Here is a 23,764-nt window from a genome sequence, read left to right on the forward strand (position 1 = left end):
GAAGAAATGCTGTGAAGAATTTTATCCCACGTGCCTACGATTCTACCAGCTCACCGCCTTTCCCCATATATGCAGATGAATTTAATTACCAATCTAAATACTTGTTGGCACTCCGTCGCTTACGACGTCGAGGGTTCCAGTTGATCCGATCAACGGAACAGCCTGATTGTCATATTAACGTGCAAGTGGCTGAGCACTCCACATACACGTGTACCCTTAACGTAGTTCTCAGGGATATTTAGCGCGACACAGTGTGACAAGGCTGGCCCTTTGAAATACGGGCACAACAGAAACAGGAAGTAAGAGTGAGAGAAAGTTGTGGTGAAAGAGTACAGCAGGTTTCGCCACCATCCCCTGCCGGAGCCTCGTGGAACATTAGGTGTTTTCGCTCAATAAACACTGACAACGCCCGGTCTGGGAATCGAAACCGCGATTCTATGACCGCGAGTCCGCTGCCCTAACCACTGGGCCGTTGCGCCTCCACAATCTAAATACTAGGATCGATATAATTAGCCAGAAATCCATTAGGACAGTAGCGTCCCAGCATGGCCACAATTCAAAAACTGAAATCAATAAAATAATAAATGAATAAACTAAAAGTTATACGTTTTTGGACGCAAGTATTGTAGATTAGAGCAATTCACTCTGAAAAGCTGAAATGTACGAGTGACGTTTATGCCGATATTTTCTTTCCCTCCGTCCATGCAACTGGAAATATTTAATAGTAATTTTCAAGGCAAACATAAGGCGGTGCATCTTATTGGAAAAGGAACAATTGTTTCATCGACTCCAGTTATTGTCGAAGATATACTTTATTGATTCGAGTAAATATGACAAAAATATGAAAAACCATAAGGACCCAGTATTGCAACAGATTGGCTTTGAAGGAACCACAACTGTTTAACATCCTGCCAAGGAACCTAAAAAATCTGCTAGGTGTAGGTGTGGAAACGTTCAAAAAGCACCTGGAGAAATTTCTATCTGAAAACCCAAATGAGACCACAACGCGGCAGGAGGCACAAAGAAGAGGAACTTCGTACGACTCGCTTCTTCATCAAACACAGTACCATAAAAATATGCTGAAATCTGTCCTGATCAAGAAACATGTCCGTCGAAGTAAAGGCATTCTGCTGTGAAGATTGCTCGGCAAAAGTCATCGATAGAATAAGTAGCAACCTTAAAAAATAAGTCCTGGGGTCTATTCATTCGACTAAAATTTCAAGGAAGTGCTCCAGCATGGCCGCAATGTAATGACTCAAACGAGTAAAAGATAAAAGATAAAAGATGTATACACGAATTCATTCTAAATTTCTGTGAGAAGACTCGCTATTTGTACCTCATCCACCCTGCCCAATTACAATCCTTCATCCTCTCTCCATTACAATGCTTGGGTTTCTTACAGTGAGGACGCTTCGAAATTAAGATAGTTAATCCATTTGACCAATAAGGATGAATTATTAAGTTGCTTTTCATTTCAGAGTTAATAAAATAAACTACTAATCCAGGGCGGTAGATCGGTGGAACTGTGAGAATATTGGACGAAATTCCCCATTCTGGTGGTCTGCATTCCGAATTCTTAGGCGGCAATTTAATTCATTCCCTGACAAACCATTTTACTGCAGAAAGAAATATCCTCTCAAATTTCATAACCTAAAATGGAAAGTAAATTCTGACCGCTTATTTCCGAATGGTGTACCAGTAATGGACACAATTGTCGTTGAAGTTGTTTGTAGAAGGCTACTTTCTATACATATATACAAGCACACACACGCTCGTAGACGCATACATATACACACGCACATGAGTACTGGCACACATGCATATGCACACACATGCATATACACACACATACATGAGTACATACTGACACATACAAACACACATATGCAAGCATACGCACACCGAGATGATATACATATACTGAGAGAGGTTGAGAGAGAGTGTGGTAAACATGTATAGAGAGGAGTAAAGTTTACAATGAGAAAAGCATAAAGGACAGAGTCTGATAGAGAGAGGTACATAAATAGCCGCAACGCACATACGCATATCGTCCTCTCGTCCCCTGTGATTGCATGTGATATGAAGAGAGAGGGGGAGGGAGTAGCAGGCGTGAGAGCTACACACACACACACACACACACACACACACAGAGACACACACATAGAAAGAGGGAGAGATAGGGAGATAGAAAGACAGAAAGTGAGGGAATGAGAGAGTGTGTGGTATATATAGAGCGGAGAAAAGCGTGAAAGGCAAAAAAAAGATAGCAGTTATAAGACGCGCCCCATACATATACACACGAGCACACACTTAGGTAATCGTGAGTTAAAAATGGCGGCTTCTAAATACATTCAATGTTAATTATCTGAAAGTTGAGTTATTTATCGTTGAAACTTTGTATTGTGGTCATTAAGAACCAAAAAGCCTTCTCCCTGTGACGCAAATTTCAGAAACCAGATCCGTTTTTCTCCTGGAATCACCATTGCGGAGCCTTTCGGTGACTACCTCTTTGTTTTTCATATATCGTGTATCTTGGTGATAATTAGTAGAATCTTAAGTTCATACGAGAAAATTCCTGGTAGCATTTCATCTGGCTATCTGCTCATTTGATCTAGCTATCTGCTCATTTGATCTAGCTATCTGCTCATTTGATCTAGCTATCTGCTCATTTGATCTAGCTATCTGCTCATTTGATCTAGCTATCTGCTCATTTGATCTAGCTATCTGCAGTCTCAATTTAAATTCTGCCGAAAACAACTTTGCTTTTCATTTCAGAGTTAATAAAATAAACTACTAATCCAGGGCGGTAGATCGGTGGAACTGTGAGAATATTGGACGAAATTCCCCATTCTGGTGGTCTGCATTCCGAATTCTTAGGCGGCAATTTAATTCATTCCCTGACAAACCATTTTACTGCAGAAAGAAATATCCTCTCAAATTTCATAACCTAAAATTGCAGAAAACAATTTTGTATATAAATCTATCTTTTGTTGAGAAATCTCATATCTGAAACTATTTTGTCTAGTGATATGTCAAGTTTACTGAGGCAACGTGACATACTGAAATTTCAAATTCTATAATATTGGTAGATATTTAACATCATTACTGGAACAACCATGAAATTTAGTTTCGCAGTGAAATGTCTTAGACCACCCACTGGTTCTCGGGTGCTTTTAGTGAAGTTCAACCTAACACAAGCATTCGTGTTAGGTCTGCTATTTGTGGATACTTCCTCCTTACTTCTTACAAGTCATGGAAGCCTTAAAATATATAAAAGAAACATAAACGCTGCTTTTCTATCCCTGATTAAGTGGTTAAATGTTTTGGGATGCATTATCTCATCTGTCATTTTCTTTTCGCGACTGAAGAGTGTAATTGTGGGAGATAAATCTAGTGGGTCGAATACCTGCATGGTGGGTTCCTTATTGGCTCTGAATAATTGTTTCTTAGTTTGGCACAAGAACCAAGATAATTAGAAGGGTGCAGGAAGTCGATTACATCGACCCTAGCACTTGACTGAGAATGTATTTTATCGATCACGAAAAGATGAATGTAAAGCTGACCGCGGTGGGATTTGAGCTCAGGACATGCTGCTAAGCATTTTGTCCTAGCACGTTAGCGATTCTGTCAGCTCGCTGCCTTTTACTGGTTTGAAATTATACTAGTGATATACTGTGGTCTAGATAATCCTACATCCTCCCACGTTCGAATATTTGTGCCCCATGCGTAATTAAGAAATCAATATCAATTTTGACTTTTTGTTTTTGCTACGAAATAATAATGTTCATTTTCACAATGTTTAATAGAGAAGCAATATTTAAAAATTAATTACATCGAAAGTAATTAAAAAAACCCCGGAAAATCTTTAAAATAATTTAAATGAATTTTTTATCGGTTCCATTTTTATTAGCTAATGTGTATAATTAGTGTGTATGTATGTGTATAGGAGAAAACGACAAAGATACAGAGAAGCAGGGAGAGAGATGCAAAGGAGAGAGAGAGAGAGAGAGAGAGAGAGAGAGAGAGAGAGAAGGTAGAGAGAGAGATAGAGAAGGAAAGAGAGGGAGAGATAGTTTCAGAGAGTGTTTATATTAATGCGAGCGTGTGTATACGTGTATTCATAATGCGTATGTCTTCAGAAAAATGAGATAAATTTAGAAGTGTGAGAGCGTATACGGCTGTATGTTTATGTACATATACATATATATGCGCGCGTGTGTGTGTGTGTGTGTGTGTGTGTGTGTGTGTGTGCGTGCGTGTGTGTGTATGCGTGTGTGTGTGTAGGAATTGTAGGTGTGTGTGACATACATGTTTATATATGTGCATGTCTTCGTGTCTTTTTTGAGAGACTTCATATCTCGAAATATTTGTATATTTGAACGAATTCGCATGCGTGTGTATGCGTGTGAAATTTGTGCTGTATTTGAATGTATTCCAGTCTATCATTATACATATGTATTCGTTGTTTATCCAGATGTGTGTATATATATTTGGATGTTCTCGTGCATGTGTGTAAGAAATCGTATTCATCATGATGTGTTTAATATGTGAAGGCGTTCGTTTTTGCGTATATCTATTTATATGACATTCATATATGATTTTATATTCAAAATGTATTCATGATTCTGTATATTTTTGCATGACTATGTCTGACTCTCTATGTGTGTCTCTGTCTGTGTCTGTGTACGTGTTTGTCACGATTTGTATTCATATTTAAATATATTTTTTCTTCTTTATATATGGATGTATGTATGGATATGAGTGCTTATATATATATATATATATATATATATATATATATATATATATATATATATACATATATATATATATGTATGTGTGTGTGTGTGTATGTGTGTATGCGTATGTATATATATGATATATATATATATGTGTATACATACATACATACATACATACATATATATATACATATATATATGTATACATAAATGCATACATGATATATGTATATATATATATATATATATATATATATATATATATATATATACATACATACACACACACACACACACACACACACACACACACACACACACACATATATATATATATATATATATATATACACGTATATATACGTGTGCGAATGTTTATTCGTGTGAGTATTTATTGAAAGTTATATATTTGCTCCAACAGTATTTCCTTTTGTTACTGTTGGAAATGCTTTTCATTAAAACTGAAAATATTAGGGGCAACTAGAACAAAATGATAGAAAGTGTAATTACAAAATTACGCACAATGAATAATTAAAAGTTGTTTAAAGAGGGATGCACATAAACCTACACATGCACGTGCACACTCATACATATATACACATGCACACAGAAACGCACTTGTATGCAGTGAATATAGTCAATATAAGATAATTAATCACTCATTGTTTTAGCATGTAATTTCGAAGCACCTAAACAAGTAAAATACAAGCGAGCGAGATACTGTCTCCGTGGTTGCTTGACCTGTAATAAATTATAAGCAAATCTTGCTCAAATATTACCCTGCCGTCTTTAAAATGTTTAAACATAGAGAATAAATTAATGCATAATACAATATAAGGTGGTGAGCAGGCAGAATCATTACTATGCCGGGCAAAATGCTTAGCGGCATTTTGTCTTTCTGTACGTTCTGAGTTAAAATTCCGCCGAGGCCGACTTTCGACTCTCTCAGGGTCGATAAAATAAGTAGTAATTGAGGACTGGGGGTTGCTGTAATCGACATGGAAACATGGCATTTTTTATTATCAGGGTTATTATCATACCAGTGGAGGCGCAATGGCCCAGTGGTTAGGGCAGTGGACTCGCAGTCGGAGGATCATGGTTTCGATTCCCAGACTGAGTGTTGTGTGTGTTTATTGAGCGAAAACACCTAAAGCTCCACGAGGCTCCGACAGGGAGTGGTGGCGATCCCTGTTTTACTCTTTCGCCCCAAATTTCTCTCACTCTTTCTTCCTGTTTCTTGAGTAAAAGCTGCGATGAAATGGCGTCCCGTCCAGCTGGATAGGAACACATACGCCATAGAAACCGGGAAACCGCGCCCATGAGCCTGGCTAGGCTTTGAAAGGGCGCATAAATAAAATAAATATTATCACACCACTCAGTTGCCAAATTTGAATTATTCTAATGAGGTAAGTGTACTTTAAGCTACATTTTACGGTTGTTGAAACTTATTATATTCATGCTAATGACTGGACATTTGAATCACTTTTGAAAGGAGAAAGTAGTTTGTAGATCAACGTTATGATCTTTAAAAATAAATCATGATTCCTATGTTATCGATCTCCCATCTCACTTTGCAATAAATATAATTCTTTGTAAAACAGTGAGCTGGCAGAATCGCTAGCACACCGGGCAAAAGCTTAGCGGCATTTCGTCAGTCTAATTCCACCGAGGTTGACTTTGCCTTTCATGCTTTCGGGTTGATGTAATCGACTAAACCCCCTCCCTCGAAATTGCTGGCTCTATGCCAAAATTTATTGTTGTTGGTACTCCATCGCTTACGACGTCGAGGGTTCTAGTTGATCCGATCAACGGAACAGCCTGCTCGTGAAATTAACGTGCAAGTGGCTGAGCACTCCACAGACACGTGTACCCTTAACGTAGTTCTCGGCGATGTTCAGCGTGACACAGTGTGACAAGGCTGACCCTTTGAATTACAGACACAACAGAAACAGGAAGTAAGAGAAAGTTGTGGTGAAAGAGTACAGCAGGGTTCGCCACCATTCTCTGCCGGAGCCTCGTGGAGCTTTTAGGTGTTTTCACTCAATAAACACTCACAACGCCCGGTCTGGGAATCGAAACCGCGATCCTATGACCACGAGTCCGCTGCCCTAACCACTGGGCCATTGCGCCTCCGCCATAATTTATAACGAATACTTAATATAATATGTCAGAAAAGACAAGATGGCCATAGTTTGAGAAAGCTGGTCGAACGATGTTTATCACGTTACGTATACAACACCGGAAAGCAGACAGGTCTATAATTCTGTACAAGCAGACATTACTGTCTCATCTTTTAAGGTCCATAGGACCTGTTACTTGGTTTCTGTGGTGTATAAGTGACAGAAATCACAACATACCCCGCCCCCGAACAGGACAGCATTTCCTAGCAAGGTTACTCGGTTATAGCTGACTCATCTGGGGTAACGTGAAATAACATATTTTTTCTAAAGAACACAATAAACCGCGCAGACTGGGAATCGAAACCACTGTCGCAATATCGTTAGTTCGATACCCTAAATATTTGCCCTTGTTCTTCACACTCTTAACAAAACAAGCCCTTAAATTTCTGCAAAAGTAACCCTTTTATAAAAAACATGCACACAAATCTTCACATCCAATAATATTACTCAATGACTAAGGAAGACACGTTTGGTAAGAAGCTTGCTTCCCGATCACACGGATCCGGGTTCACTTCCACTGCGTAGCACCTTGGGCAAGCATCTTCTACTGCAGACTCGGGCCGACCAAAGCCTTGTGAGTGGATTTGGAAGACGGAAACTGGAAGAAGCCCGTCGTATATATTTATGTGTGAGTCTGTGTTTGTCCCTCCCCCATTGCTTGACAACTGTTGGTGTTTACGTCACAGTAACTTAACAGTTCGGCAGAAGAGACCGATAGAATAAGTACCAGGCTTACAAAGAGTAAGTCCTGGGGGTCAATTTGTTTGACTGAAGGTGATGCTCCAGCATGGCCACAGTCAAATGACTGAAACAAATAAAGGAATAAATGAATAAAAGAATATATATATATGTATGTATTATGTGTACTGTTCTGTGAGGGTAAGAACACCAAAAAAGTACTCCATCTGGTGAGCATTTAATAACATGCCTGGTGCTTTCATGCAAGTCCCTGAAATTTTCAGCGGATGTAAAGATATAGATAAGTTCCAGTTAGCGAACTTGAAATTACGACCCTCTCCAGATTGAGCAGCTGTACTGCAGATTCTAGGACCCTATCCTTTGAGCCTCATGACGTTACGGTGAAGAGAACATAACTATTTTCCCCTACCTCTCTTTTTCTTTTTTCTGTTTTTATTTCATTTTCCGGTGTTTTTAACCTTCCATCTTTTACATATATTTCCACGTCACCTTTTGTCGTATTTCTCTCATCATAATATCCTGTTTAAGCTTATTATGCCACATAGGCAGTGTCCGAGGATTGCATGAAGACACCATACGTGTTATTAAATGCTACTTGAGTTGTTTATCATCCCATGAAACTATTAATTGCTCATAAGAATATATACTGTGTTTATTAAATAATACACCCCACCACACAGGGTGCGATGGGTGAATTGTCGTTATTTTATATTTTTAACTTCACGCATATGCACATTGATTAAATTTGATTTTATCGTCTACACAATACTGTAGAGTCTGTTCGGTACTGTATGTGAGAAAAACAGCACCATGGCGCAATTCACTCTGTCAGAAATTTAGAAACGACATACTGTGCTACTTGGCATTCGCGTCGGAAGCTCCAACACGAATATTTCAGAGTGTTTGGGTGTTAGTCAGTCCAGATTACGTGAGTTTGAAAAGCTGAAGAACGAAAGCGTTTACACTCAAAATGTATACTATACGAAAACTTCTGTCGCAAAGGTTTTTAACATTGCTTTTTAAACAGATCTTTTTTAAATAATTAAAAGCTTTATGCATGCATACACACAAAAATACACACACACATCTTCAAATATATATATTGATATGCACAGATATATTCACACACAAATGCACACACACATGCGCATACCCATATATATATATATATATATATATATATATATATATATATATATATATATATATATATATATATATATATTTATTTATATATATTTATATATATACTCACCCCACCTTCATCAATCGTTTCAACAGATTATCCATCGTCAGGAGAGATCTTGGCAATGTGATTTGCAATATCTTCTCAACTCAGTTTTTTTTTATATATTAAAAAAAACTGACATCAACTGTCTCTTTCTCTCTCAGACACACACAGATAATCGCGCACATACACAGTCGCACGCACACACACGCACACACATGCACACACACACACACACACAAGCATGCACACGTACACACATGCGTATCTCAGCAACCGGTCGGTAACAGCTCTTCCTCCAGACACCACCTTCCGCTCCATACACAAAGCTTTTACATTCACATGGCAAACGATTCCCCAATTTACTGCAGACTACCTATGAATTATCACAAATCAATGAAGAAAGTAAAATAAAAACAATACCCCCCTCCTCCCCCCAAATCCCTACTTTACCAAACTTCAAAAGCACAACAGAACGAGTTCTTCGAAGAGCAGAATTAGGGTTTGAAAAAAATTCAGTAGTACCCCAGTCACAAACATAAATACTGCAGCACGTAAATTCGACAAAATTATAATAGACGCATTTACAAAAATATGTCATAAGGCAACATAAACTGTAGAATTCCAATTATGAAACCCCAGAAATAGCCAACCTCATAAAAGCCAAGGTAAACTTCAAACACAGTACAACCAAAGCCACGCAAAATAAATAAATAAATCAATACACAAATAAATAAATGAATACATAAATAAAAGCGTCAAACTACTAAACAAGGAAATAACATTAAAAGATATCTTAGAAAAGCAGGAAAGTGTAAATCATTTGTCTTAAATAAACCATAAAACTAAATCCAAATACGTATGTAAAGTAATTAGCACTGTCGTGATTATCTTCAACCACAATAACAACAGTTATGCCGTACTCCGTACCTTTATGACAGCATCAAATTACACAGTCACATTGAAACACCAAATAAACATATCTATTAGAAAATCACTCTCCAAAACTGAACAATGAAGACAGGAGTTCAAAACGAAAAATGTGCAACTTTCACTCCACCATGATCTTCACTTCGTTATTTGATTAGACGCTTCAAAAACAATGGCAATACCGAAATTTCAGTCTCGGACGAAATCGTAAACATGCATCTAAAATATTTATACATCGAATGAATCAATGCGCTCGGAATTTACAGTGAAAATCATATCAAAACTGTCAAATCACCAAACACCTGAGGCTGGGTAAAATTATAACAATTCTAAAGGCCAGTCCCAAACTCCATTGAAGTAACCCAGACCCATCACCCTCCATTGAACACCCTCAAATATTCTAGAAAGGTTAAATTTTGAGGACAGAAACTCACTTAAATTCTTCTCTCCAAATCAAGGCACTCATTCATTATACTGTTCAAAAATTAACAGAAAATACGATAGTTTCAAGAAGAAATGCTTTATTTTAGCTACTTTACTTCAGCAATGTTTACGGGTTTATTCCTCACTAAAATCTCAAAACTACGTTACGAAGATGCATAAGCACTAAATATCAAGCTAAAGCCAAGCTTAAGTACAAGAACAACACTTTAAGGACACGTAACTTCCCGATAGAGTACTGCAAGGATTCTTCCTCGCATCCATTATTTTCGGCCTTATACTTATATGTCATGCTTACACTTACAGAAAAGTATACAGCTTCTTACGCATAGGGCTTCAACCTCATCCCACTATTCTCCACAACAACATTTAAAGTAGCGCCTACCAAATCTGTATCTTTTCATTCTAGAAACATCAGAAGCCATCAAAATCAGGCAAAAGTCACTATTAAGAACATAAAAATATCATGCACACAGAAGAGAAAAGTACTCGCAGTTCCACAACGTTTGCAACACAGATAAAACACATAAAAGAGAAAGCAAAACGACACACAAATATGATTAGAGTAATCACACGTATGACCTGACCAGATGGAGAAAAGAACTATAGTTTTTAAGATTTACAAAAGAATACATCAGATCCATTATGGATACATCAGATCTATTACAGTTCTGCCTGAGTTTCTCCAGTTTCCTACAACAAACTTCAATAGACACTGCAATCAGCTTTAACTACCGTACTACGCATAATAATTAGGTTGCACACAGTCAGCAAGCACAGACCACCTACACTATGAAAGAAAAATACTTAAAATGAAAGATCACTGAACATGCAAGGATTACAATTTGTCACCGAAGCGTAATTCAGCCTTCAGTACCTGTTACTACTTGAAAAACTACCACTATAAAAAAAAAAACAGGCACATATGCAATATCCCAGAATACTACTACAACAACAATCTATAAACTAGGCTAAATGTTACTGTTGCTTTACGACTTATTAACTAACAAGAATTATGCTCATTTCGGGTGAAGCAGCGACGATACAAGCGCTCTCAGAAACGTTGTCATTAACGCCAAGAAGCGTTCCCTTTCCTGCATAAAGCACCGTGCTAGACTGAAGTATGCACCCGTATCCTATTATAATGATGTTAAAAAATATCTATACATGTAACTAAAATTATACATAGATGTAAGATCAATCTAAAATGACAATACAATCTTTACAATTCTAAGAAAAACACCATCTTTACTTCAAACTTATACCTCTCAATAACTACGTTAATTTCCTTCTCTCTTATATTCTGTCTCCGTTTTAAACCTAATTTCGTGTATTTTTCACATCCGACCCCCGCTTCCGGTTTAACTTATGCTGTCTTCAAAATATATTTGATTTTACTTTTAGCAATTATTTTATCTTTGGATTAAAGCAATTGTAATTTGAGAGAGCAAATCAAAAAATTTTCACATTTCAATATTTTATATTTTGATGTTTCGAAGTTATATCAATAATTTTTCTTTTTCTTTTCATAATTTTTTTTCATTATTTATATATTTCAATCTTGTTTATAAATGTTTAAATGTTATTTCAATAATGTTTTCGTTTCTCTTTCATATTTTAATAACTTTCGATATAAGGTATTTTAGAATTTATTTGTTTATTTCGAACGTTCTTATAAAAGTCTTTCCAATAACTTCTTTCTTTCCCTCTTTCTTATAGATGTTTCAGAAAAAAAGAAATAGGATGATGGGGTCAAGTAAGTGACTCTGTCTAAACTATTTCACTATTCATTTCGATCTTTCTTACAACTGTTTCAAATTATTTCAATATTTTCCGTTTTTCTTTTCTTTTCGTTTCCATCTTGGAAATGTTTAACAAAATATATGTATTGATGGGTGTGGGACTACATTTATTCCATTCGCTGGAGGAAGATTGATTGTTATAAACGACCACTCCCTTGTGGTATGCTGTTGACACGCTGAAATGAATGGCTAAAAATATTTATCAGATTTTTCTGGTGGAAAGCAAAGCTGTTCTGATAGTTTTAAATATAAATTTACGTTTCAAATCCCTGTAGCATTGTTAATACAACAAAATTTATTAAATTAGGGAATATTTCTTTTTAAATATTGAACCAGAAGAAATGAAATTAAGATGTTAAGTTTGAGGGAACAATGAAGTCAAGTCCACTGCATTGTAATTTCGAACTTACAGTCATTCCACGCAACTTGAGATAATGGCTGTTAGGCCTGAAAAAATATATAGACCATTTGAATGTTATTATTCTCTAACCAGTTGGCCGTTCCAACGGACCAATTCATTCCAAATGTCTAACAGGCACTAAATGACCGAGGCATTTTGTGATTAAGTGAAGGCGCGTGGTTTAGTGGTTAGGGTATTTGGCGTTCGATCGTAAGGTCATTAGTTCGATTCCAGGCCGTGCGTTGTGTCCTTGCGCAGGACACTTTATTTCACGTTGCTTCAGTCCACTCAGGTGGCAGAAATGGGTAATACCTGAATTTCCTAAGTCCAGCCTTGTCACATTCTGTGTCATGCTGAATTTCTGTAAGAGCTACATTAAGGCTACGCGTGTCTGTGGAGTACTCAGCCACTTGCACGCTAATTTCACGAGCAGGCTTTTCTATTGAATGGATCAAATGGAAATCCAATTTTGTTAATGTGAATAGGCGAGCTTTGTGCATCGTATACTAGAGTTTTTTTCTGTCTTCGTTACTTCTTAAAAAAAGGTTTCGATAAGGCAAGCTTTATTTATTTGGATGTATCAGTAACTTTAAATTGTATGTAGCTGAATAAGGTAGCGATTCTACTCACCAATATATATATAGACTGAACAAAAGTAAATGTACCTCTTGTGAAACGTCTAAAACTTCATATATTTTGGTTTACTAACACTCAAGGAAACAAGCAATGTTACTTAATCTTCATAACATCTCCCAAATTTTGTTTTCAATTTGGCATCACTGAGCAGGAATAGGCACAGTAGCAATGCGCCTCTTATTTTTGGTTAATATTGTACTCAATCTGTTTCAATGATATTCAGTTTAAATGCAAACTTTATTCAATTTAAATGCAAAACTTTCATTACAGTGTTTCTTTAATGAATATTTTAATGCGATTGTATGCTATTATTATATTTTTTTCTTGTATGTTGTTAGATAATTTTATAATTTCAGTGTTGAAGATACAGCATAATGGAAACAAGAGTGACCCGTTTTGGCTTATAGCTTTCCTTAAAGAATCAACAAATGAGATCCAGAGATGCTCAATATAGAAAACACATAGTAATGCTCAAATGATTTAACCTTATACTCCGAAATCTTTACCGAGGGCTAAGTTCGTGGGGTAAAGTGTGGGTATAAGAGGAATCCAGGCCAGCAGATGTTGAAATAATGATGCAAACAAACAAATAAATAGATAAAATTGCATGGGTTAGATATGCAAAACATACATGTAAAAAGAGAAAATAGGAAGCTTCTGACAATTCAGAAAGTTTGATAAAACCTTTATATTTTAGGCGGAAACACCCATCTTCAGAAGAAAACAGTCTGAGAGAAGTCTAGTTATGTAGGTTCCAGAAACCCATTCAAATGGACGCCTCCATACCAGCCTCGGAGAGGAACACCGGCGATTTACTTATAAAAGAGGCTCTGCTGATCCACCACCTCAACCTGAATATTAACAGTCGATCGGAGTTGAGCCGGTGGCTCTTATGACAGTATCCAACAGATGGTGAATGGCCTACAACAGCAGCTGAGATTTTCTTACACCAACACTCGGACAGCCGGCAACACTTAGAGGGCAACTGCCACTACTACTACTACTACTACTACTACTACTACTATAACGCCGTTACGCCACAGATGGTGAGTAGCTTATAGCAACAGTTGGGAGTCTGTTCACATCAACGCGTGGAACGCCAATTACACCTGCGTTTGGAATGCTGCTGTTACAAAACGCCAGGGAATCTGAATGAATTAACAGAATCTACATTACTGGACTTTTCTTCTGAAGATGGGCCTTTCCGCCTGAAATATAAAGGTTTTATTAAACTTTTCACATTGTTAGAAGCTTTCTATTTTCTCTCTTTTTATCTTCTTCGATATAACAACGCCTCAAGCAAACTACAGGTAAATAGTGAGAAAGCAGAGACTGAAAATGCTCAGACGATGAGTATTCTAGTATAAATATATAGATATTTATATATTAACAGAACAAAATTACACAGATTACAAAGACACAAAAATGAAGAGGTGAAGTTCTGACAGATGTTCCTGGGGGTTCGGAGTTACTTCATACTGTTGGCAGATGTAGTTTACCAAAATATGCAACCAGTTATGGAAGCAAATAAACATTGGATAGATTCGATGGCGGCCGGGTCTAATCAATGCTTGGGAATACATTGAAGAGCAGTGGGCCCTTGAAATCCAAGTTCTTGCAGTATCTGGTCCTGTATCATGATGGCGATGTTGGGATCTTTGGCACTATGAAGTGGTAACCCGTTCTACTGTTTGTGTAAGTTTCAATGCCACTGTTTGGCAAAGTGTTCCCAGAAGTTTCCAGATGTATTGGGTTGGCAACTAAGTTCCCGCCGTTTTTTTTTAGATTTTGGAATTTATTGCGTTTTTAAATTTTGGAATCTATTTTTTTCGAGAATTCTATTTTTGAATCATCTTGGAATCTATATTTTTTTCTAGTTAATTTTAGTTAATTTTTGTTTATTTTCAGATCATTAAAATGAAATGTCAATTTAAGAAAAAACGAGCATTTTCAATACCTCCTTCTTTTTGCTTTTAATCAAGGTTCTAAGGCCGCAAAAGCTGTTCGCGACATTTGTGCTGTGTATGGAAAGGGTGCTAAAAAGAACCACTCGTGATTGGTATGCCAAGTTCAAAAATGGAAATTTTGACCTCAAAGACGCACCTCGTTCTGGCCGTCCAGTTGAGTTCAATAAAGAACGATTAAATCAACTATTACACGAAAATTCTCGTTAAACGACAAGGAAACTGGCAGAGAAAATGGAATGCTCCCACACTGCTATAGAGAAGCATCTTCACTCGATGGGAAAGGTTAAGAAATATGGAGCATGGGTTCCGCATGCTTTAAGTGACAACAACAAAAATCAACGAGCCACAATCTCCGCTGGTTTGCTTGCTCGCCACCGCTCAAACCATGGACACAAGCAACAATTTCTTTACTGAATTGTTATTGGCGACGAAAAATGGTGCCTGTACATCAATATAAAGCAGCGTAAGGAATGGCTTACCCTCGGTAAACAAGCGACACCGTGCGTGAAACAAGATCTTCATTCACGTAAAACGATGTTGTGCGTATGGTGGGACTGGGAAGGGATTATTATCCATTACGAATTACTTGAACGGAACCAAACGGTCAACGCGGATCTCTATGTTCAACAGATGGAACGACTCAACACGGTTATTCAAGAGAAAAGACCTAATCGGCAGTATGGAGTTCTTCTGCTGCACGACAACGCCCGCCTTCATATCGCCAATATGACCAAGGAAGCCATTCAGACGCATGGCTGGGAAGTGCTGCCAACCCGCCGTGCTCTCCTGATTTGGCACCAACGGATTTCCATCTCTTTCGATCTCTTCCAAATGTTATGCGCGGAGTTTCGTTCAATACTGATGCAGAATTGAGAGCTTGATTGGATCAATTTTTCGAGTCGAAATCGGGTGATTTCTACTAACGAGGTATTGAAAATCTTGTTGAACCTTAGGAAGAAATTGTAAACAACAAGTGTGAATACATTATTGATTAATTGTTTGTTATTTTTTAAAAAACCTTTTAAAAAGTTTAAATAATAAAAATGGAGGGAATTTAGTTGCCAACCCAATATATTACCGCTTATCTCCAATATATTACCGCTTATCCCACATACGTTCCAGGGAATGGAGTTTAGTCGTAACCTTTCAAGCTTTTCCAAGTAGCTGGCACGTTGCATTGAGACGATTTTCTTTGTGTAAATTCACTGGATTACCTCAAATTCTGCCGTTAATTTTACGCTATGTGGTGACCATAGTTGGGAGCAGTGATGCACTCGGGTCATTACATATCGGGGAAGCTAAAGTCACCCAAAAGGACTACAGTGATTTGTTGCTTCAGTTTGGAGCTCCAATTTTTGCGAAGTACATTTCAAACTTGCTTGTGTGATTTGGAGTAACTGGAAGGTGATATTTACAACAATATCAAATTGTATATCCAGTAACAGAAGTCTTGATGTATAATGACATTTGGTAGCCGATACTTGGAGAGGAATGCACACTATAATGGTTACACACTCAGACACACTCACACACACACGCATGTGAATACACATACGCACATCTACACACACGCATGTGCACGCACCCCACACAGAGCTTTGAGTAAAAGGGAATACAAGAGGATCAGTTAATTATGATTTTATTCAACAAATTCAACTCTCAGATTCGCACACTTATTGCAGCGGCCCTTCAGATTTGCTAAGCTTTGTAAAGGAACTCATAAGGCTAGGCCTTTCACGATACTCTTAAAGCTGTGAACTTTTCAGCACCTCCTCGTATATGCAGATATCTGCATATCTGTCTACATCTCTCTGACTATATGTTTAGCTGTCTCTCTATATTTCTGCTTGTGGAGGCGCAATGGCCCAATGGTTAGGGCAGCGGACTCGCGGTCATAGGAACGCGGTTTCGATTCCCAGACCGGGCGTTGTGAGTGTTTATTGAGCGAAAACACCTAAAAGCTCCACGAGGCTCCGGCAGGAGATGGTGGCGAACCCTGCTGTACTCTTCCACCACAACTTTCTCTCACTCTTACTTCCTGTTTCTGTTGTGCCTGTAATTCAAAGGGTCAGCCTTGTTACACTGTGTCACGCTGAATATCCCCGAGAACTACGTTAAGGGTACACGTGTCTGTGGAGTGCTCAGCCACTTGCACGTTAATTTCACGAGCAGGCTGTTCCGTTGATCGGATCAACTGGAACCCTCGACGTTGTAAGCGACGGAATGCCAGCCATATTTCTGCTTATTTGTTTATATGTTTGTCTCGATGTATGAGAATTATAAAATGAATTTAAATTTAGACGATAAATTTAACATTCTAATTAATATACAAAATAAGAATTAATGATAAAGAATTTTAGAATTGAGAAATTAAGACATAAAAAAAAATTAAAAACATAGTAATCGTAATTATTATTATAATGAAGAAAGGGGTTGGGGAAATTATATAAAGATTAGAAAATGTTGTACGCAAGGTGTGAATGGAGGCACAGGAAAAGCAATGATTGTAAAGGTAGATATGGAAATGAGAAAGCAATAAAAATAAAATATCAGTGAGCGTATAAAATATGATATTGAAAATCAAATGGAAAATAATGAAATGATTTTAATGAAAAAATGATAATGAGTAATAATGAAATGATTTTAATGGCAAAAAGAATCATAAAAAGGAATAATGAAAAATATAATCATCGAAATATTTCGTATATATTAATAAAAGGACGAAAATATATTAATAATAATGATAAGATAAACAATAACAACTGCAATAATAATTATAACAACGGCAACAATAATACTAATAAAAATAGTAATTATACATTATAGTTTCATGGATGCTTCGTTCCTTTAACGTTCTCATTCTAGGTTAGTATGGGTAAGACGAGGAACTATTTTATACGAGACTTTTCAAGTCTCTTCTCGCTACAATTCAGCGGTTTTTGAAAGACGGGATTATGGATGTATGCATAACATGTATTGTATACATGCAGTCTCCCCACACACGCATGCACAAACACACACACACACACACGCACACGCACACACACACACACACGTTGCTAGGTGTCTACAGTTAAGTAGCTATGGATACTTAGCGAATATTAGTTCGTAGAAGTCATATAATCTATCTTGGTCATTTTTTCCTCAAATGTCCTGCGGTGAGTAAGAAAGGACAACGTACAGAAGACTTAACTAGTTTGGAACACATAGAGATCTACACAAGAGACGGCGGGAGTCTTTTGAATAATGAAAAGAAAATAACGCCTGTCATTTGCCAAGGTGAATTAATCTCTCTCTCTCTCTCACACATACACACACAAACGCATACATGCATACATACATACATACATACATACATACATACACAAACATATATATATGTACACAGACACACACACACACACACATACACACACACACACACACATATACATATATAATATATATGTACATACACACAAAATACATATATATCTATATATATATAGATACGTATATATATAGATGTGTATGCAATAAAAGGATAAAGTAAATTATACAACTGCGTATACACCCAGCAACACAGAAAAATACTTCCAAATGTAGTTTTTCACAGCGTGCTGTCAAATAGATTCGCGGTTCTAGAATTGAGGCCAAATCTATCTATCTATCTATCTATCTATCTATCTATCTATCTATCTATCTATCTATCTATCTATCTATCTTTACGCATGTGGTTGTGTGCATTTCTTTTTAACTAACAATGTTTCTGTTTGTATCTACGTGTTTAAGTCTTCTCTTTCTTTTTGTTTCTACATACAAATCATTTCCACCCCATGTAGTGTAGTCGAGAGAAGATAAATCTTATGACTGTTTTAAGGAAATTAAAGCTTAACGAAAAAGAAAATATAGTAACGAGAACACTAGTAGCTTTTAATGCAAAATTAGGCCGAGCATAGGGTGGTTGGGAGATGATTACCTAACGGAGACTTGGCAGAGAAGAAATTAACAAGAAATAAGTGTATATTAATCATGTTCTGTGGTAGTTCACTCTAACCGGAAGACAGTTGGGAGTAAACTATTGTTATAATCGTAAATGATTTGTGTATATGCAAATAAATGTTTACAGTTTATTAACGTGGTTAGAGTCGAGTGGAATTAGAACTATCTAGCATTATATAAGAGATCAGAAAGACGGCGAGCTGGCAGAATCGCTTGCTCACCGCGAAAAATGCTTAGCGGTATTTCGTCCGTCTAATGACGTTCTGAGTTCAAATTCCACCGAAGTCGACTCGGCCTTTCATCTTTACGGGGCTGATAAAATTATTACCAGTGAAACACTGGAATCGATGTAATCGACTAACTCCTTCCTGCCAAAATTTCAGGCCTTGTGCCTATAGTAGAAAGGATTATATAAGAGATCAGAGTAACGTATAGAAAAAAACACGTTTTAAACGATCTTGTATGGAACTAAAAGCGACAGAAAAATAAATAAGGCAGATTGGACAAAGTCGGTCTATGTACATTAATCCGAAATATGTGTGATAGGTGTTAAATCGATTTAAGCCATTAGGACGTTTATTTGAGTACAGATGAAAGGATCTCGCTTCTTTTGTAAAGCCCAGTTATTGTAGAGTGGAAAGTAACGGGATGTGATTGGGTCCTATGCAAACAATGTGGACAACATCCGTATCGTTGATAGCTGGGGTAAAGGAAATTAATGTATTTAGTTAGTGATATAGTATCCAGCGATACGTAACAGAATGGCAAGAAAATTAGATAAATGAATAAACTAAATTAATAGGACGCCCTCTGCAGTAATATTACTAGTGTCAACTTTACCTACCGTTATCGTTGTTGGTAGATAATAAAATATTCCCACTATGGTTATCATTAATATCTCAGAACGGTCTCATTCCAAAACAAATAATCGTTGCTGGGAAAAAGCGGACATGAAACCCATGACACAAAGTAATATTGTCCATAACTATGTGTTGGAAGAAAATGTAACAGTATTTCATACGTTAATAAAAAGGAAATTAACAATAACCATGATAATGATTATAAATTATGATACTCAGCGATATAGTTACATAATTATTTTTATTACACTTACAATATTGCCACTATGATGTAATGGTTTGGAACCGATTCGTGATATTTATTGTTCTAGCTCATTTTATCTTATCAGTGGGCACGATGAGGTAGATGGATAAATATATATGAGGTTAAGTTGAAGAGAGAAGGAAGAAAGAAGACATGGATAGAAAAACCATTGGTTGTTAAAATTTCTGTTAAGAAGCGATTCTGGTCTGCCGGCTTTATTTAGTTGGGATTGATATCTATAAAAATACACTATTGCGATTATTGTATGTCCTTGTGATGTAGTCGGGAGAAACATCAACAATTAAAAGAATATTACATATTGTCTTGTGGAGGCGCAATGACCCAGTGGTTAGGGCAGCGGACTCGCGGTCAGAGGATCGCGGTTTCGATTCCCAGATCGGGCGTTGTGAGTGTTTATTGAGCGAAAACACCTAAAGCTCCATGGGGCTCCGGCAGGGGATGGTAGCGAACCTTGCTGTACTCTTTCAACACAACTTTCTCTCACTCTTACTTCCTGTTTCTGTTGTGCCTGTAATTCAAAGGGTCAGCCTTGTCACACTCTGAGTCACGCTGAATATCCCCGAGAACTACGTTAAGGGTACACGTGTCTGTGGAGTGCTCAGCCACTTGCACGTTAATTTCACGAGTAGGCTGTTCCGTTGATCGGATCAACTGTAACCCTCGACGTCGTAAGCGACGGAGTGCCAACAACAACAACATATTGTCTTATTGTGAATAAGATACAGTGAGGGTTTAAAAAGGAAAGATAGAAGCCATAGGGATTTGAGATAAATGGAGTAAGGAAATATAGAGAGGAATGAAGGGGGAGGAGGCGTAATAAATGGAAAATAATGAGTTGTGTAAGAGCTATAGTAGCAGTTGAAATTAGAGAGTGAATGGGATAACTGAAAGCCACCGATTCTTCATTGTAACTGAAGATATATGGTTCAGAAAAGATTTATAAATCGTTGCAAGACTTATAAAATTTTGCAGAAAATCGCTTTGTATGATTTTCGTTTCGGAGTGAAATCTTAGAAACGAAGATTTAGATTGTATGTCAAAATTACAAGGTTTCCTGCTCTCTAAGTAAGGGGCAGCTCTTGCTAGGATCTGCGAAAAGAGGTCGTGCTGTACTCTGTTTTCTTAGAGTCACCAAATATAACTGGAAATCAGAAGAACTGGATAGTAAAGATAACAGGATAGTATTTCCTTGCATTGGGTTACGGAAGGAATGTTGATGCTAACCGCAACAGATCTTGAAGTTTTTGGCATTGAGACTTATCTATGCGTTGTCGGTGTTATTTGCTATAACTGTACATTGGTAAGTAACGTTATGCTTACTGTTAAACCAAGGCAATTAGAGGTAAGTGGATCGTGACCTATACTGGTGCGGTTGCATTATTTTTAGGTCAGATGTTATTTCTATCCTTAATTATTTTGCTGTTCTTAACGGAAATTATGTTCCTATTCCCATTGTTAACAATGGTACGGCTATCAGTACATCCATTGTCAGTGCTAGGGATGATATTACTACTTACGTAGCAATATCTGTTGCTATGGCTGGATGATTGTTGGTCATGTTATTGTTACTGTTTTTCTTTCGGGATCGATAAACTAAGTACCATTAAAACACTGGGGTCGATGTTAACGACTGTCCCCACCCCAAATTCCTGGTCGTGTGCCTTTAGTAGAAAAGATTATAACTATTCTTCTTCAGGCAGTGAGCTGGCCGAATCTTTAGCATGACGGGTGAAATGCTTAGCGGTATTTCGTCTGCCGCTACGTTCTGAGTTCAAATTCCACCCAGGTCAACTTTGCCTTTCATCCTTTCGGAGTCGATAAGTTAAGTACCAGTGAAACACTGGGATCGATGTAATCGACTTCTCTCCTCCCCCCAAATTTCAGGCCCTGTGCCACCAGTAGAAATGATTATTACTATTCTTCCTATTAGTAATATCGTTCATTTTGTTACTGTGGTTATTATTATTTCTGATGATGTCCTTAGCCACTGAATCATTTAGAGGAGTTATTGAGGTAGCGAACCACGAAACGTGGTAGAAATTCCTCCTGTACCAAAAGCAGTGAGCTTGCAGAATCGTCAGCACGCTGGACGAGATGTTTTGCGGTATTTCGCTCGTCGCTACGTTCTGATTTCAAATTCTGCCGTGATCGACTTTGCCTTTCTTCCTTTCAGAGTTGATAGATTAAGTACCAGTGAAACTGTGGGGTCGATGTGATCGACTGTCTCCCTCCCCAAAATTTCAGGCCTTGTGCCTATAGTAAAAAAGATTATTGTAATATGTATTAAGGCGGCGAGCTGGCAGAATCGTTAACATGCCGGGCATGCTTAGAGGTATTTGGTCCGTCTTTACGTTCTGAGTTCAAATTCCAGCGAGGCAGAGCTAGCCTTTCATCCTCTTGAACAGATAAAATATGGACACTGGAATTAATGTGATCGGCTTGCCACCTCCCATGAAATTGCTGGCCTTGTTACAAAATATGAAACTGTTATTGTAATATGTATCATCATTTTTGCTGAGCTAAATTTAACTCCACTGGATAAAGCAATATATAAGTCGTTGTAAAGTGGGAGTGTTTTACAGCATTACTGTTGAAAATATTACTGTACCAATACTGGGAGAAGAGAAATGCTTGTCAAGAAGAAAGAAGACTGTTCTGGTAAGCTGTGTTGCAAAGCTTCGCAGTTATGCAGCGGATTATAGCACGCTAATTTTTCTCCGCCTTTCCCGCTTCCGTTTCTGTCTTCGCCAAGTACTTGGTAGATATGATATATTTTCATAGAAGACGTTTCGTCTCATTACCTCGTTTCAGTAAGTGGTGTGATTGTCAGAGATATGCTCATTAATAGAAATTGTTGAAATTTTATATGTTATATTTTGAACTAAATTCTTGGTGATAGTCTTAAATTTATTCATCTAATACAGTGATTCATAAAGCCTTATCTATTAGTATTTTTAAAATCCTGTCTAAGGTGCAGACTTATCATTTTTCATTTTAATCAATCTATCCTTTTGACACAAATAGTTCTGTCACCACCGTGAATCTTCCATTGCATGATGCTGAATTGTATTCATACATAAATAAAATAGATGTTGAATTGCCCTTCATACGTAAATAAACGAGGAGGATTGGATATTTTTTTATCTAGAAATATTCTTCAAATTATTCTAATATTTTTTTTATCATGGTGCATATCTTGTAGCTCAGGTTACTGTTTTCCAGGAATAGTTTAACATATTCTAGAATATTCAAGAGTACGGGGTTGTGTAATGGAAGAATAATAGTTGTTGATGTCGAATTGGAAGAATCTAGTTCTATTTTTATCCTCCATATTTTCGAACCAACCTATAGAGTCTAGGGTATATATATCCGTCTTATTAGATTTTGTAGGGTTCATCGGTTGTACACATGGGTTACAACATAAATCTTTCAGTGAAAATTAGAGGTTCTTAGGCCTAAGAGATACAATTCCATTATATCATGAATATCAAACCATGTAGAATTTTATGTTTACAGAGTAAAGACCATTTTTAAAAATGAAGGCATTGAGTCAGGTGGTCGTATATCAATAGTTTTAAACCCAAAGTTGTCATAGTTATTCAAGTTATCCGTCGGTTGATTACGTCGGTCGCA

Source organism: Octopus bimaculoides, chromosome 3 (assembly GCF_046866305.1).
Source record: "Octopus bimaculoides isolate indiv1 chromosome 3, ASM4686630v1, whole genome shotgun sequence".
Classification (NCBI taxonomy): Eukaryota; Metazoa; Mollusca; class Cephalopoda; order Octopoda; family Octopodidae; genus Octopus; species Octopus bimaculoides.